This window comes from Dasypus novemcinctus, chromosome 25, assembly GCF_030445035.2.
Source record: "Dasypus novemcinctus isolate mDasNov1 chromosome 25, mDasNov1.1.hap2, whole genome shotgun sequence".
Taxonomy (NCBI): Eukaryota; Metazoa; Chordata; class Mammalia; order Cingulata; family Dasypodidae; genus Dasypus; species Dasypus novemcinctus.
This window is the reverse complement of record NC_080697.1, coordinates 7,517,226-7,533,879: the sequence shown is the minus strand read 5'-3', so window position 1 is coordinate 7,533,879 and position 16,654 is coordinate 7,517,226. Positions and strand designations below refer to the sequence as shown.

At 35.8% G+C, this 16,654-nt stretch overlaps 1 pseudogene; it reads right to left on the bottom strand.

Annotated features, from left to right (window-relative positions):
• Nucleotides 1–15,539: 15,539 nt before the first annotated feature.
• On the bottom strand, nucleotides 15,540–16,195 carry LOC105745424 (large ribosomal subunit protein uL6 pseudogene; annotated as a pseudogene).
• Nucleotides 16,196–16,654: the final 459 nt, after the last annotated feature.

Sequence of the window (16,654 nt, the reverse complement as noted above, 5' to 3'; positions counted from 1 at the left end):
ACAGGATGAATACAGGAAAGAAAGCCACCAAAGCAAGAAGCTGAGAGCAGCGAAAACTGGAAGAGAAGGGAGGGACCAGCAGACACTGCCACCTGCCTTGCCACATGGCAGAGGCTCAAGAATCACTGGTAGCCAGTCTTCGGGAAGAAAGCATCTCCTTGAGGATGCTTTTATTTGGACAATCTCACGGCCTCAAAACTGTAGGCATGTAAGCTAATAAATTCCCATTGTTAAAGCCAGCACATTTTATGGTATTTGCTTTCAGCAGCCTAGCAAACAAACAACCTGCAAGTTAAAGGTCAAATTAACTCAGGATGGAAAAGATGGCTCTTAACTGTCTTCTATCACCATTTAGCTAAGTGGACAATTATATTTCAATTCGGGGTAGGGATTAGTTTCCAAAACAGACTATTCTGACAGTGCAATAATAGAAAGAAAGGGTTTTCCTTTCTACAAATAGCATTTTTTTTCTGTGAATATCACTGGAATTTGCATTGAGACCTAAATTCAAGAATATACTCTGCTAACTTAGTAGATGGGCAGATCACTTAAGGTTCCTCCATGTCTCCTTCCCCTCATTTAAAAATGGAGAAGTTTCAAAGCTACCTAAAATTAGAGCTCTATGTTTCAAAAATTAAAAAATGTTGGACATCTACAAAATTCCGGATAGCAAATTAATAGTGCTAATTTGCATCTAAGATGATATTCGGCCAGTTCCTTCCAATTGAAAAGAGAATTATATTCATGGTTTTGGTTTTGAGCTCATTTAAAATAATTTCCTTAGAGACGTTTCGTATTGTTGCTTATGAAAATCTCATTAGGTACATTGATTACAGTACCACTGGGAAAAGTGAAATGAATTCTGTTTAAGATTTCCAAGGCTAGTTTATAGATGTTCTAATAAATGTGTTTCTAACACCGTAATGTTAAACAATACTTTGAAGTTAGCTTTATCCAACATGATGCCAATGATCCATAAGATGATTTTGGAAACATTGGCTGTAGACCTTACTGTGTTCCTGTTGTGCAGATTGAAGGATAGTATTAGAGGTTCAAGCATGTTGGTTGTGGATTGGATGAGAATAAGTCAAGGAGATTAAATGTATTACTTCTTTAATATATTGTGGACACTTGACATTTATGAGGGATATGTCCTAAAATCTTTCTAACTCCCCCAAATCTGAATATCACTCTAAAATAAAATTGCTTTGTTGTTAAAATGGCCATAAAATTGCCTCCTTCTAAGGTATTAAGTGAGCTAACAAATAAGAACTACATAGCTACTTTGAGATGCAGATGCTGGGTGGCCAGCTGACTAACCTTACTAATTTAGTTGTTCAATTACAAGCTCCAGTTTCATAGACAATCACATTCATGCTTTAGCAAAATGACATATTACTACTTGTTACTGGATCCTCTGGGGTCATTCACAAATACAGTCAGCCCAAATATTAAATCTGCAAAGATCAACTTCTATTAAAATCCTGCTACCTAGAAGCATTATTAAAATTTTCATACATTACTGTTCCATTTGGAAGATAAGTAATTGAAACTTGAGATCATGATCATTCTGAAAGCGTTTGAAAGTGATGAATTAAGGCAAGTTTTGAAAAAGCTAAAATTCACTTTTTTGGTCTTGATGGATTCAACATGCATTTTAAAAACAGATGCTGGACATTGTATGTCCTGCCATGGCCCACTGGTTGGACTGGGGGAGAGTGTAAACTACAATGTAAACTATAACCCATGTGGTGCAGCAGTGCTCCAAAATGTATTCACCAAATGCAATGAATGTCCCACGATGATGAAAGAGGTTGTTGCTGTGCGAGGAGTGGGGTTAGGGGGGTGGGGGGTATATGGGGACCTCATATTTTTTTAATGTAACATTTAAAAATAAAGAGAGAAAAAAAAGAAAAATAAAAAACAAAAAAAATTAAAAATAAAATAAGTAAAAGCAGGTTTTTCTAAAAGACTTCTCAATAGATAGAAGCTCTTTCTCCTTAGAGAGCTAGTAGATCTATTAATCTAAAAGAATAAACATTCATGATATTTGTGAGTGAATTTTTCTTATCCTAAAAGATGAGTGACCAATTTGCCACTGAGGTCTGTAGGAAAGAATACGGTAATCCTACTCTATTTGTGGACAGCCCTCTTCATCTGAGGTCACTTGAAAATGAAGAAACATTAAAGGAGTTAAGATACAATGTCCCTTATGCTGGCAGTTGAGTGTGTTTTTTTTTTTCCTCCTCTGAATATTTCTTTATGGCCCTTCTTATTATAAATCTCATGCTGTCAGTTGGCGGCATATTTTATTCAAATAGTAAAAATGAATGGAAAGATGCCAAAAATGAATCTCCTCAGACTTATGGCAAAACCTTTTTTTCCTTCAGAGAGAGAATTTCATTCTTCAGCAGTTATGGTGACACCCGTCTTCTGTGGCTCCCCACACAAGTCAGGGGTGACAGTGATTCCAACCCAATCCTGTGCTGAAATTAGAGAAGAATAGAGCCCTCCAGACGAACCTGAGCTGAGCAAGGTTCTCTCAAAGATCTTCTGACTCAATGGACAAAACCCAGACCAACCTCTAATCTGCAGTATTGTCAGAGCCCCAGCCAAATGTGTACCCCAGAATGAGGACTTTTACGGTGAGATGACCAGAATTCTGGAGGGAGATTCTGGCTACAATGCGTTGCTTAATTTGGTTGCTGTAAGTAATTTTCCTATTTCTTCTTCAAGGTCTCGTTCAAATCCATGAAGACTTTCTCTATTATCTACCCCAGAGTGACATTTCCATCTTTTCAATTCCCAGTAGACTTAAAATGAATGGAATAATCAAAAGAATATTGCCATACCATATAGTTCTCCTTTTAGATTTTCTTATCCAACTGTATTATAAACCTACTGCATGTGGAGGCTGTCTCATAATTCTTCTTATACAAGTCACAATGCCAAATCTTGATTCATAATAGAGCTCAGCAATTATTTGTTCGAATAATTTCCTCTTTCTGTCCCTAGTTTTCATTCTTAGTGGGTTATTTTTTTATGATTTTACTATCTTGAATAATTAAAATTCAGCTGTGATTTCTGATAATTGAGATTATTTCTATAACTTGATAATCATTATGCTTCATAATTGGTCTAGTAGAGTGACACATAATTCCCCATTTACAGAACAAACAGCAGTGAAACATAGTTGCTCTTATATGATTTTTTTCTAATGTTATTGATAATTGAATAATCCTTCAGTGATATCCTTTTTTTAACTTTTTGGATAATTTGTATTTCACTTTTTTTAGGATGATGCCATTCTAGCATTCAGAGCATCTTTTTTGGTTATTACTTTTTTCTTTATTTTAGAAGAAGCTTTTGATTTCATAAATGTTACTGAGAAAATATGGGGGATTATACTGATTTTAAGGAAGAAATTTGACAACTTCCACTAGTTGATACTTCTCATATTCATTACAGGTTTCCACAAGATATGGGAGAATATATTTGAAAAGTATTTAAACAAGACGTGACTTAGTGTTTGAGTTAATTTCCATGAAGACCATGTTATTAGACTGATGAACTAAAAAGGAAATTAGACTCAACAGAAGGGAGTTTCTAGGTTTATTTGACTGGGCAACAGTTTTGACAATTGGCAATAGATACTGGAACCATCCTTTGGCACCCAATGTAATCATTTCGAGGCCAAGAAATATGTTTATGTTCTTCCTTATGTAGTTCTTTTTTTTCACTATTGATCCATGAAAATGGTGCTAGACTTCACATTTTTCTCTGTTATCTTGTAGCTTCCCTGGAACTGAGCATAGCTTTCCAGGGCCTTTGTAAAAGTATATATAAGTTTCCCCTTTTTGCTTTCTAAGAAAAATGTCATATGTTTGTTTTGTTTTGAAAATCATTGACTATATGCAGATGACACTGAAATCTATATAGTGTCATATTGTGACACTATATAGCAGAGACACTATATAGTGTCTATATTGCTATTGATTTAAAGATTCATCGCTGCCCATGCAAACTCAAGCTAATTTTGGGGAAATTATTTCTAAATTCAGAATTAAAACTTACCATATTAAACAATAAAGAAAATATCATCAAGAAGTTACTGCTTAAAAGCATTTTGATCACGATCACAATTTGGAAACCTTTTTTAAAACCAAGACACCATGCTAATAAGAGGAGATACGAGGTTTAATTTCCATCAAGAGTTAAGAGATTTCTCTGCCTACAATGAATCTATAGGTATCATGGATAGCACATATAAGTAGCATGGAGAATATAAAATATATCATTTTGACCATGACCATGACTAGTTAGAACTGCAATATCAGCAACAAAGAAGAGTTGGGAGAATGCAGTTCTGATATTTCCACCCTTGAGAAACATGCTAATTTATTTTATTATTATTTTTAACAGCTTTATTAAGTTATAATTCATATAATGTACAAGTTATCTATTTAAAGTGTACAGTCCAATGGTTTATAGTATATTCATAGATAAATAAAAACTTCTACCATAGTCAAGTTTAGAGTATTTCATCCTTTAAAAACGAATCTTTTAGCTAACACCCACCTCTGCCGTAAGCAACCATTGATCTACTTTTTTGTCAATGGATTTCCCTATTCTGAACTTTCATACAAATGGAATTATATATGCAGTCTTTTGTGACTAGCTTATTTCATTTAACATATTGTTTCTAAGGTTCATTCATGTAGCATATATCAATAGTTTATTCTTATTTATGTTGGAAAAATATTCCATTGTATGGCAATACCACATTTTGTTTATCCATTCATCTTCTGATGGACATGTGGGTTATTTCTACCTCTGGGCTCTTATGAATAATGCTGCTATATGTATTTGTGTATAAGTTTCTATGTAGACATATGTTTTCATTTTTCTTGGGTATATACCTAGAAGTGGAATTGCTGTGTCATATAAGAACTCTCTGTTCAATCATTTGAGGAACTGAAAAACTGTTTTCCAAACTGGATGCATCATTTTACCTTCCCCCCAGTAGTGTATGAGGATTCCAATTTTTCTGCATCCTTGCTGCACTTTTCATGTGCCTATTGTCCATCTGCATGTCTTCCTTGTAAAAATGTCTAGTCATAGCCTTTGCTCATTTTTAAAATTGGGTTTTTTGGCTTTTTTACTGTTGGGTTTTATGAATTCTTTTTATATTCCTAATACAAATCCTTTATCAGATATATGATTTGCAGATATTTTCTCATATTCTGTAGGTTGTGTTTCCACTTTTTGTGCTGGTTTGAATCTTTTATGGACACCAGAAAACCATGTTCTTAACACGAACCCATTCCTGTGCCTGTATGCCCTTTTGATTAGATTGCTTCAGCTGAGGGCCTTAGATTAGGGTGCATCTTAATCCTGTAACTGGCATCCTTTATGAATGGAGGACTGAATTGCTGCAGACACAGAAAAAGCAGCAGAGACAGAGAAACCCTGAGAGAGGCTGAGAGAGAGGTCCTCGAAGCTGGAGGTTGGAAACAGCAGAGCATGGAGGTATGGAAAAAAGAGGCTGAAAGAGACGAGGCGCAGAGGAGAGGGGAGAGAGGAGCCTTATACCCGATCACCCACAGCTTAACTTGGGGAAGAAGTAAGCCTGGAGAAGACAGAGACCCAGACCCAAGAGCCACTACTGTGTCTGCCATGGGTCAGGAGTCCAGAGTCGCAAGCAGCCAACCTTCGGTAAGACAGCATCTTTGATGATCTCTGATTTGGACATTTTCACAGCCTCAGAGCTGTAAGCTTTGAACTTAATAAATTCATGCTACCCCATTTCTGGTATATTGCTCCTGGAGGTTTTAGTAACCTTAAACACCTTATGGCATCTGTTGAAGCAAAAAGTTTTTTAAAAATTTATCTATTTTTTTCTTTTGTTACTTATGCTTTTGGAATCATATCTAAGAATCCTTTGCCAAATGTGAGGTCATGAAGTTTTACCTCTATGGTTTTTTAGAAAATTTTTATAGTTTTTGTTCTTATGCTTACATCTTTATTCCATGTTGAGTTGATTTTTCTCATGTGGTGTGAGTAACAGGTCCAATTTCCTTCTTTTGCATGTGGCTATCCAGTTGTCCCAGTAAGATCTGTTGGAAATGTTATGCTTTCCCCATTGAATGCTCATAGCACACTTGTTGAAAATCAGTTGACTGTAAGTTTGGGTTTATTTATCTGGACTATCAATTCTATTCCATTGATCTATATGTCTGTAGTAACTTTTGAAATTGAGAAGTGAGAGTTGTCTTACTTTAGTCTTCATTTTCAGGATTGTTTTGGCTATTCTGGGTCCCTTACGACACCATAAGAATTTTAAAATAAACTTGTCAATTTCTTGAACAAAATCAGCTGGGATTCCTGTAGGGACTGTGTTAAATCTGTAGGTCAGTTTGGGACATACTGCCACATTAACAATGTTAAATCTTTTGACCCATGAACATAGCATGTTTCTCTATTTATTTAGATCTTTAATTTCACTGTTTTGTTGTTTTCAAAGCATAAGTGTTTTCCACTTCTTTTGTTAAATTGATCCTTAAGTAGTTTATTCTTTTGATACTACTGTGAATGAAATTGTTTTCTTACTTCATTTTCATATTGTTCATTGCAAGTGTATAGAAATGCAATTGATTTCTGCATGTCGATCTTGTTTCTTGCAATCTTGGTGAACTCATTTAGTCTAATAGTTTTTCAGTGGATTTCTTAGGATTTTTCTATATTCCTGATCATGCCATTTGTGAATAGAGATTATTTTACATCTTCCTTTCCAATATGGGCACATTTTGTTTCTTTTTCTTGCCTACTTGCCCTAACTAGAACTTCCAGTACAATGTTGAATAGAAGTGCTGGAAACAGACATTCTTGTCTTGTTCCTGATCTTATGAGGGAAGCATCCAGTCTTTTACCAGTAGGTATGATATTAGCTTGGGCTTTTCATAGATGCCCTTTATCAGGTGTGAAAGTTCCCTTCTATTCCCTGTTTGATGAGTGTTTTTTATCATGAAAGGGTATTGGATTTGGTTCACTGCTTTTTCTGTGTCAATCAAGATGATCAAGTAATTTTAGTTTTTTAGCTCCAATGATTTGATGTATGTATTAATTGAGTTTTGGATCAACCTCGCATCTCTTGAATAAATCTCATTTAGTCATGATGTGCAATTCTTTTTATATTTTGCTGGATTTGGTGTGCTAGTACTTTGTTGCTCCTGCCTATCAACATTATGCTATTATTGACAATATATTATATATATTGCATTTTTATGTGTTACAGGCCCAACAACACAAAATATACATATTGTTTTATATAATTGACACAATTTTTTATTACAGGCATTGCAGGTTTACAGAAAAATCATGCTGAAAACAGAATTCCCATACATACCCCCTTGTATTAATGCTTTGCATTAGTGTGGTAACTTTGATAGATTTGATGAAAGATATTATTATAAATATACTATTATCTATAATGCATAGTTTACGTTAGGGTTTACCATGTTGTACAGTTCTATGTTTTTTCTTATTTTTTTTTCTAGAAACATATACAACCTAACATTTCTTCTTTTAACCCTATTAAAATATATCGTTCAGTGGTGTTAATTACATTCACAGTGTTGTGCTACCATCGTCACCATCGAATACCAAAATTTTTCTATCACCCCAAATAGAAACTCTTTACCAATTAAGTATTAACCCCCTGCTCCCGTCCCCAACTCTGAGCCCTGGTAACCTGTTTAGAACTCTATGTTTATTCTAATTATTTCATATTAATGAGATGATACAATATTTATCCTTTTATATCTGGCTTATTTCACTCAACATGATATCTTCAAGGATAGACCGTTTGTTGCATTCTATTGTGTGTATATGCAACATGTTGTTAGCCATTTCTTTTGATGGGCACTTTGTGTGCTTCCATATTTTGGCAATTGTGAACAACGCTGTTATGAACAACAGTGTGCAAATATCAATTCAAGTCCCTACTTACATTCCTTGGGATATATGTTTCTCAAAACAAAAGGTAATTCTATATTTAACTTTATGAGGAACTGCCAAATTGTTTTTCACGCATCTACACCATTTTACATTTCCACCAACAAAAATTGAGGGTTCTTATTTCTCCACAGCCTGGTCAACACTTGCTATTTGCTGTGTGTTTGTTTTTTCTCAATCATAGGAACTATTCTAGTGGGTGTGAGATGGCATACATTGTGGTTTCAATTTGTATTTCTCTAATGTTGTTGAGCATCTTTTTAATGTGCTTTTTGGACATTTGTATATCTTCTTTGGGCAAATGCATATTCACGTCTTTTACCCATATTTTAAATGGGTTGTTTTTTTATTGCTGAATTGTAGGGCTTCTTTATTTATTCTGAATACTAAACCCTTATCAGATATGTGGCTTCCAAATATTTTTTCCCATTCTGTAGGTTGTATTTTTTCTTTCATGATGAAGTCCTTTTATGCACAAAATTTTAAATTTTGATGAAGTCCCATTTATCTATTTTTGTTCATTGCTCCTGCATTTGGTATGATGTCTAAAAAACCATTGTCTAACACAAGGTACTGAAACTGCCTCCCTGTGTTTTCTTCTAGAAGTTTTTTTGTAGTTTTTCTTCTTATGTTTCAGTCTTTGATCCATTTTGAGTATTTTTGTACAGGGCATGAGAAGGGGTCAACCTTCATTCTTTTGCATGTGGATATCCAGTTTTTCCAGCACCATTTGTTGAAAAGACTATTCTTTCCCCATTGAGTGGACTTGGCACTCTTGTCAAAAATCAATTGCTCATACATGTAATGGTTTCTGTCTGAACTCTCAGTTTGATTCCTTTGGTCTATATGTCTGTTCTTGTGTCAGTAATACTATGCTATTTGGATTACTGTAGATTATAATAAGTTTTAAAACCAGAAATTGCAAGCCCCCCAAGTTTGTTCTTCCAGATGGTTGACTACTCGACCCCCCTTACCCTTCCATATATATTTGATGATTGCCTTTTCCAATTCTGCAAAAAGGCTGTCTGAATTTTGAGTAGGATTGTGTGAATCTATAAATCTCTTTGGATTGAATTGACACTTTGATAATATTTTCTCTTCCAATCCATGAACATGCAATATCTTTCCATTTATTTAGGTCTTCTTTGGTTTCTTTTAGAGATGTTATCTAGTTTTCCAGGTAAAAATCCTTACCATCTTTGATTAAATTTACTCCTAGATATTTGATTCTTTTAGTTGCTATTGTAAATAGAATTTTTAAAAAATCTCCTTTAAGATTGTTCTTTACTAGTGCATGGAATCACTATTGATTTTTTTGTGTGTGTGTTGATATTGCACCCTGCCACTTTGTTTTGCTGAATTTATTTATTAGTTCTAGTGGTTTTGTTATGGACTCTTCAGTACTTTCTATATATATGATTCATGTCATCTGTAAATAGGGAATATTTTACTTTTTTTTTCTTGCTTAATTGCTCTGGCTAGACTTCTAGTACAATGTTGAATAACAGTGGTGACAGTGGTCATCCTTGTCTATTTCCTGATCTTAGAGGGAAAGATTTCAGTCTTTCATCATTGAGTATAATTTCAGCTGTGGGTTTTTCATATATATTCTTTCTCTTGTTGAGGAAATTTCCTTCTAGTTCTAGTTTTCTAAGTGTTTTTATCATGAAAGGATGCTGGATTGTGTCAAATGTCTTTTCTGTGCCAATTCAGGTAATCTTATGTTTCATTTCTCTTCGTTCTGTTAATGGGTATATTACATAAACTGATTTTCTTATGTTGAATCAACCTCGCAGACCTGGTGTAGATCTCACTTGATCATGGTGTATAATTATTTTAATGTGCACTTGTATTCAGTTTTCTAAAATTCTGTTGAGAATTTTTGCATCTATATTCTTAAGGGATATTGGTCTGTAATTTTCTTTTTCATGATATCTTTATCTTGCTTTAGTTTTAGTATGTGATTGGCTTCATAGAATGAGTTAGGGAGTGGTTCCTCCTCTTCAATTTTTTGGAGAAGTTTGAGCTGAATCAGTGTTAATTTTTTTGGAATCTTTGGTAAAATTCACCATTGAAACCATCTGGCACATTTTGGGAGGAGGTTTTTGATTATTGATGTCATCTCTTTACTTGTTATTGAACTTTGAAATCTTCTTTTTCTTCTTTAGTCAGTGTAGATAGGTTGGTGTTTCTAGGAATTTGTCCATCTCATCTAGGATATCTAATTTGTTGGTATACAGTTGTTCGTAATATCTTTTTATGTCTGTGGCACCAGTAGTATTGCACCCCTTTCATTTCTAGTTATTTTTGTCCCCTCTTTTTTCCTTTGTCAGTCTAGCTGTTTGTCGAGTTTATTGATCTTTTCAAAAAACAAAATTTTGATTTAGTTGACTGTCTCCATTGCTTTCAAATTCTCTATTTCATTTATCTCTACTCTAATTGTTATTTCCTCCCTTCTGCTTGCTTTGGGCTCAGTTTGCTCTTCTTTTTCTAGGTCCTCAGGTGTAAGGTTAGAGCTCTGATTTGAGATTGTTGTTCTTTTTAAAATTTAAACATTTAAAGCTATAGATTTCTCTCCCAGACCTCCTTTACTGCATACCATACGTTTTGGTGTGTTGTGTTTTGATATTCATTTGCTTCAAGATATTTTCTAATTTCCCTTTATGATTTCTTCTTTGACACATTGGTTAAGAGTGCATTGTGTAATTTTCACATATTGCCACATTTTCCAGTTCTCTGTCTGTTACTGATTTCTAAGCTTTATTCTAGAAATCAGTGGTCAGAGAAGATTCATTGTATCATTTCAATATTTTTGAATTTATTAAGACTTGTTTTAGGAACTAACATATACTCTATCATGGAGTATGATTTATTTGCATTAGAGAAGAATGTGCATTCTGCTGCAGTTGGATAAAGTGTTCTATATATGTTCACTAGGTCTAGGTTTTTACAGTATCATTCAATTCTTCTAATTCCTTATTGATTTTCTGTCTAGATGTTCTTTTCCTTATTGAAAGTAGTGTATCAAAAGAAAGCAATAGTCTCTTACTAGTAGTGTAGAGCTGCCTAGTTCTCCCTTCAAATCTGTCAATATTTGATTCATATATTTTGGGGCTATGCTGTTAAGTGCATATATATTTACAATTGTTATATCTTCTTGTTGAATTGACTCCTTTATCAATATATAGTGACCTTCATTGTCACTACAATAAAATAATAAAAGCCTATTTTATTTGATGTTATTATAGCTACCCCAGCTCTCTTTTTGTTACTATTTGCATAGTATATATTTTCCATCCTTTCACTTTCAACCTGCTTGTCTCTTTTAATTTAATATAACTCTCTGGTAAACATATATAGCTGTGTCATGCTTTTAAAATCCAGTCTGTGTGGCAGACTTGGCCCAGTGGTTAGGGCGTCCATCTACCACATGGGAGGTCCACGGTTCAAACCCTGGGCCATGTGGAGCTGGCCCATGCACAGTGCTGATGCACACAAGGAGTGCTGTGCCACATAGGGGTGTCCCGCACATAGGGGAGCCGCATGTGCAAAGAAAGTGTGCCCCATAAGGAGAGCCACCCAGTATGAAAGAAAGTGCAGCCTGCCTAAGAATGGTGCCACCCACACAGAAAATGACACAACAAGATGACGCAGCAAAAAAGAGACACAGATTCCCGTGCTGCTGACAACAACAGAAGCGGACAAAAGAAGATGCAGCAAATAGACACAGACAACAGACAACCAGGGTGGGGGGGAAGGGGAAATAAATAAATAAATAATTCTTTTTAAAAAAATCCAATCTGCCAATCTCTGCATTTTGACTAGAGAGTATAATCCATTTACATTTAAAATACCTATGGATAATGCAGGGCTTTCTTTTCCCATTTTTCTATTAGTCTTTGTAATTCTTATACTTTTTTTTTGTCCTTCAGTTCTTCTTTTATTGCCTACTTTCATATTCATTTGATTTTTTTGCAGCACTTCTCATTTCTTTCTGTATATATATTTCATATATCTTCTTTGTGATTACCATGTGCTTCAAATTTAACATCCCAACTCTATAAATATCATGTTTTATTTTATACCAATTTAACTTTAAGAGCACACATATACATTATTCCTACACCTCCTAGCCTCTCCACCTATTTGTTGTACTTATTTCAAACTTTATCATTATACATTGTATATCAAAACCATAGATTTATCACTACATTTTATGCATCTGAATTTTAGAACCAGTAAGAAGTGAAAATCAGGGTTACACACAAAAAATATAATACAATAGTACTGGCATTTATAATTACCCATGTTATTATCTTTACCAGAGGTCTTATTTCTTTATGCCACTTTGATCCACTGTCTAGTGGATCCAAGACACCATCTAGTGTCTTTTCATTTCAGTCTGCAACATTGCTCATAGGGCAGATCAGCTTTGATTTATCTGGGAATGTCTTAGTCTCTCCCTCACTTTGAAAAACAGTCTTGCTGGATATAAAATTCTTGATTGGCAGTTGTTTCCTTTCACCACTTTTAGTATTTCAACCCCCTACCTTCTTGCCTCCATGGTTTATGAGAAGAAAATGGCATTTAAACTTATCAGAGTTCTCTTATGTAAATGTTGCTTTTCTCTTACAGCTCTCAGATCTCTTCCTTTGTCCTTGGCATTCAATCATGTGACTACTATGTATCTGGGCACGGTTCTTTTGAGTTTGTCCTGTTTGGAGTTCATTGGGATTCTTGAATGCGCATATCATGTCATTGTTTAATTTGGGAAGTTCTCTGCCATTATTTCTTTGCATATCCCACCTGCGCCTTTCCCTTTCTTCTCTTTCTGGAACTCCCAGAAAATATATTGGGACAATTGATAGTGTCCCCAGGTCTGTTAGGTTCTGTTTGCCTTTTCCACCTATTTTTCTTTCTACTCTTCAGCCTGAATTTTTAAAATTGTCTTATCCTTGAGTTCATCAATTCTTTTATCAGCTCCATTCTGCTGTTGAAACCCTCTAGAGAATTTTTCATTTCAGTTATTGTAGACTTCAACTCCAGTACTTCCATTTGGTTCCTTTTTATACTTTTTATCTCTTTATTGACATTCTCATATTGTCCATTCATTGTCTTCTTATATCCTTTAGTTCTTTCTCTGTGTTTTATCGCCTTTGTTATATTGTGTACAATTTTTTAAAAAGTCTTTGTCTGGCGTGTCCAAAGTCTGGTCTTCATTGATAATTTCTGGTTTTTATCTTAGTCCTTTGGATGGGCCATTTTCCTGTTTCTTTGTTTGTCTTGTATCTTTTGTTGCACACTGTACATTTTAATATTCTAAAGTATTTACTCAGAGATTTAGTCCCTGAGATGTATATTCCTTACATTTGTATCCAGCTAGTGATGTAACAAAGATTTCCTTGAATGCCAGGAACTAATAAAAACAAATCAACCAATGCGAAAAACAGCTTTCACAGTCTTTGCAAATTGGTTCTATGTTGGCTTGTGCTCTCCTTCAGGGTTTAGCCCTCCTATGAAGAAGATTCCCTGTCTCTTCTATGAGTGCATCTTGTTCTGGGCTAGTGCTTGCTTGTGGCCTTAGGAATTCCCCTTTTTACAGGAATTTTAAATACCCCTCCTACTCCCCGTGAAACCACCTTTTTCCCCCTCCCAGTTGCCCTATTGTATGACTTACAGCAGATAATCTTTTGTCCCAGGCTCCTTTGACTTAATTGTTTTTCAAATATTGCTTTAGCTGTCTGCAAACTGCTTCTGCCTGCAGGGCAATTTCTGAGAGGCTGAACCAGAGAGGAGTTTCCTGATTGGGCTTACAGGATGCTCCTGAGAGACAGGCATGTGGGCACCACAGTATGTGCACTGTGGTTACTCTGCTCCATCTGGAACAGGGCAAGGGACCAAAGTGGTAGCGCAGACTGGCTGCGCACCACACTGGGGAGAGGATGGGGGAGGAGTTTTTCTTTTTTGCATCCCCAGGACACATCCAGCTCTTTTAACATAGAGGTGCCACCACACATTGTGCTTCCAATGCAGCGTTACATTTATATGCCACTCAAATATGTACTCCAACTACAAACACCCAGTGTCAGCAGCAGACTGGGAGCCGGTGTCCCCATGTGGCCCTGTCGCTGTATGGCCCTGTCACTGGCCCTGAGCCCTCTCCACACTCTGGACCTCTACCCAGCAGCCTTCGTGGGCCAGAAGCCGCTCCTTCACGCCCAGTCCTGTGGAGCAGCTGCCTGCGGCACCGCCGAAGCAGACCACTCTGTGGCATGGGTTGAGGATGGGCATCACGAGCTTCTCCTAACCTCTTTTAAAGCTGCATTTTCTTGAACTGCTATTTGCCCAGGCACTGCACCCATTTAACTGTTTTCCAGAATTCTGAGGAAGATGGCTCTGCCAGTTTTTACAAGTGGTTTGAAGGTTCTGTGGGGCAACAGCATGCACCCTGGAACAGCATACACCATCATCTTGGTTGACTGGAATTCAGTACTTATTTTATGTATTATTCACTTGATATGTATTTAAACCAACAATTTAAAAAGTTATTATTCTCTACTGTATGGTAGGTCCCATGCTAAATGCTAGATATATGAAGGTGAACAAGATAACCGTTCAGAGTTCCAAGGAGCTAATAATTTAGTGGAGGAGATGGTATTTGTGCAACTAATCATTATACAATTTTACCAGTATCACAACAGATGTCTAACATGTTGTGGTAACAGATGAAAAAGCAGATAAAAGGGATGATTTACAGAATTACAGGCTTGTAGGAATGGAATGTTAAAGGCATTTTTTAGGAATTGACTTTTGAGCACCATTTCTTCCTTAATACCTTCTCTAAGCACCCAGGGTAGGTTTGAATCTTCTGGGACATATCTATATGGAGGCACTTATTAAACTGAAATAAACTCTATTGCTTCTCCTGTTGCACTCTAAGTTCCTTGAAAACAAAGACCATGCCTTATTTTTGAATCCCTAGTACCTAGAACACAATGGGTAATAACTGCTCAAAAAATGTCTTCTGAACTGAGTAACACCACCAACAAAGTATGGAGTGTTTGGAGAATAGCAAGTGGTTTTGTGTTGCCAGAATGTAACACACATATCAGAGAGCAATGAAGTGACTGGATACAAGACTGGAAAATAGTCTAAGACAAACTGTGGACAGCCCGATTAACTAGACTATCTGATTTACAAATATTGTTAGTTATTCTTTTCTATGCATATTTCTTGCCTCACCAGGTAAAATGTGTTTTTTAGGAACGGGGATTTTATCTTAATGCCACAGTATTTACTTTAGTGTCAGACACAGTTCTTTGTATATTATAGGTGTTCATCATATCAATTTATTAAATCAAATCATTAAATGAGAAAATCCACTTAAAAGTGCTTTTTCAAAGTGCATTTCAAAGACTACTATTATTCTTTTGTCAGTGTTTATTGATTGATAGTAAACAGTGACACACTGCACTCGGAGTGATACTAAAGCATTCTTTTATTTATTATTATTTTTCACATTAAAGATGAATTTTATTGAATCTTTAAAATAGCATAAATAGGTCTGGCATCTTGTTGTTCCCATTGCTGCACAACTCTTAGATTTTATTCATCAGCCTGCCGAACTGTTCCTTTTTCAGAGACATAACTCCCATCCAAAATTTTTCTTATATCCTTGTTTTTAACTGTCATGGCTTGTTGAATCAAAGCAGCTGAATTTGATACAAGTTTAATATCATTTCCTTCAAGAATTAACTCATCTTTCTGGGCTTGAGATAATGAACAAGCAACACCTGCTCTCAAATGAACCCTGCGAATGTATTTTTCACCCAAGAAATCTCGGATTTCAACCAGAGACCCATTCTCCTGAATAACAACGTTGATGGGGAAACGAGCATGCCCGGACCTCGTCTTGTAGCGGGAGCCCAATGTTAACACCCTCGATCATGTTCTGTACGTGACTGCAGATAGTGCCAAACGTAGCCAGTTCCTTTCTATTTGCCCACCATTTGTCAACCCAAAGCCACTTCTTTTTCTTCCCAAGTAGACTGAGTTCTACACTGATGTAACTGAAGTCCCTCCACAGGGTTCCTCTGGGGCCCTTTACAATAACTGCGCATCCCTTCGGCGTGATTTCGACATTTTCTGGAATGCTGGCAGCCTGGTTGCTGAGAACGGTCATCCTTCTCATGGTAGATGTGGCAGCTGAAAGCATTCTTTTAATGCGGTGTTTTCCCTCGAATTGAACCTGTTCCATTTGGAAACCAGCACAATAAGCAAACTTAAAATATTGAAATGATTACTTGTATTTGACTCATTTTGAAGTCAAGTCTCCACTTATAAAAAGAAGTAACATCAGAGGGAAACAAACTGACACTAATGTTTTATTTTTATTTTTATTTTTAAATAAAGTCTTCAGAATAGCCAGACAAGATACAACAAGCTGCCTGGCTTACTATAGCTACAGTAACCCTGTAGTGAGAACTGATTTACAAGCATTGCAAGACAGAGGTTGATGCAGTAGTAGGATAGTAACTCTTTAACAGATTCTCCAGGAAAAAAAAAAAGCTCCATTTGTGCTCATTCCAGTGCTGTAAATACCCCACCATGGTCCAGTGAAGCAACTTGCGTGAAGTTACTG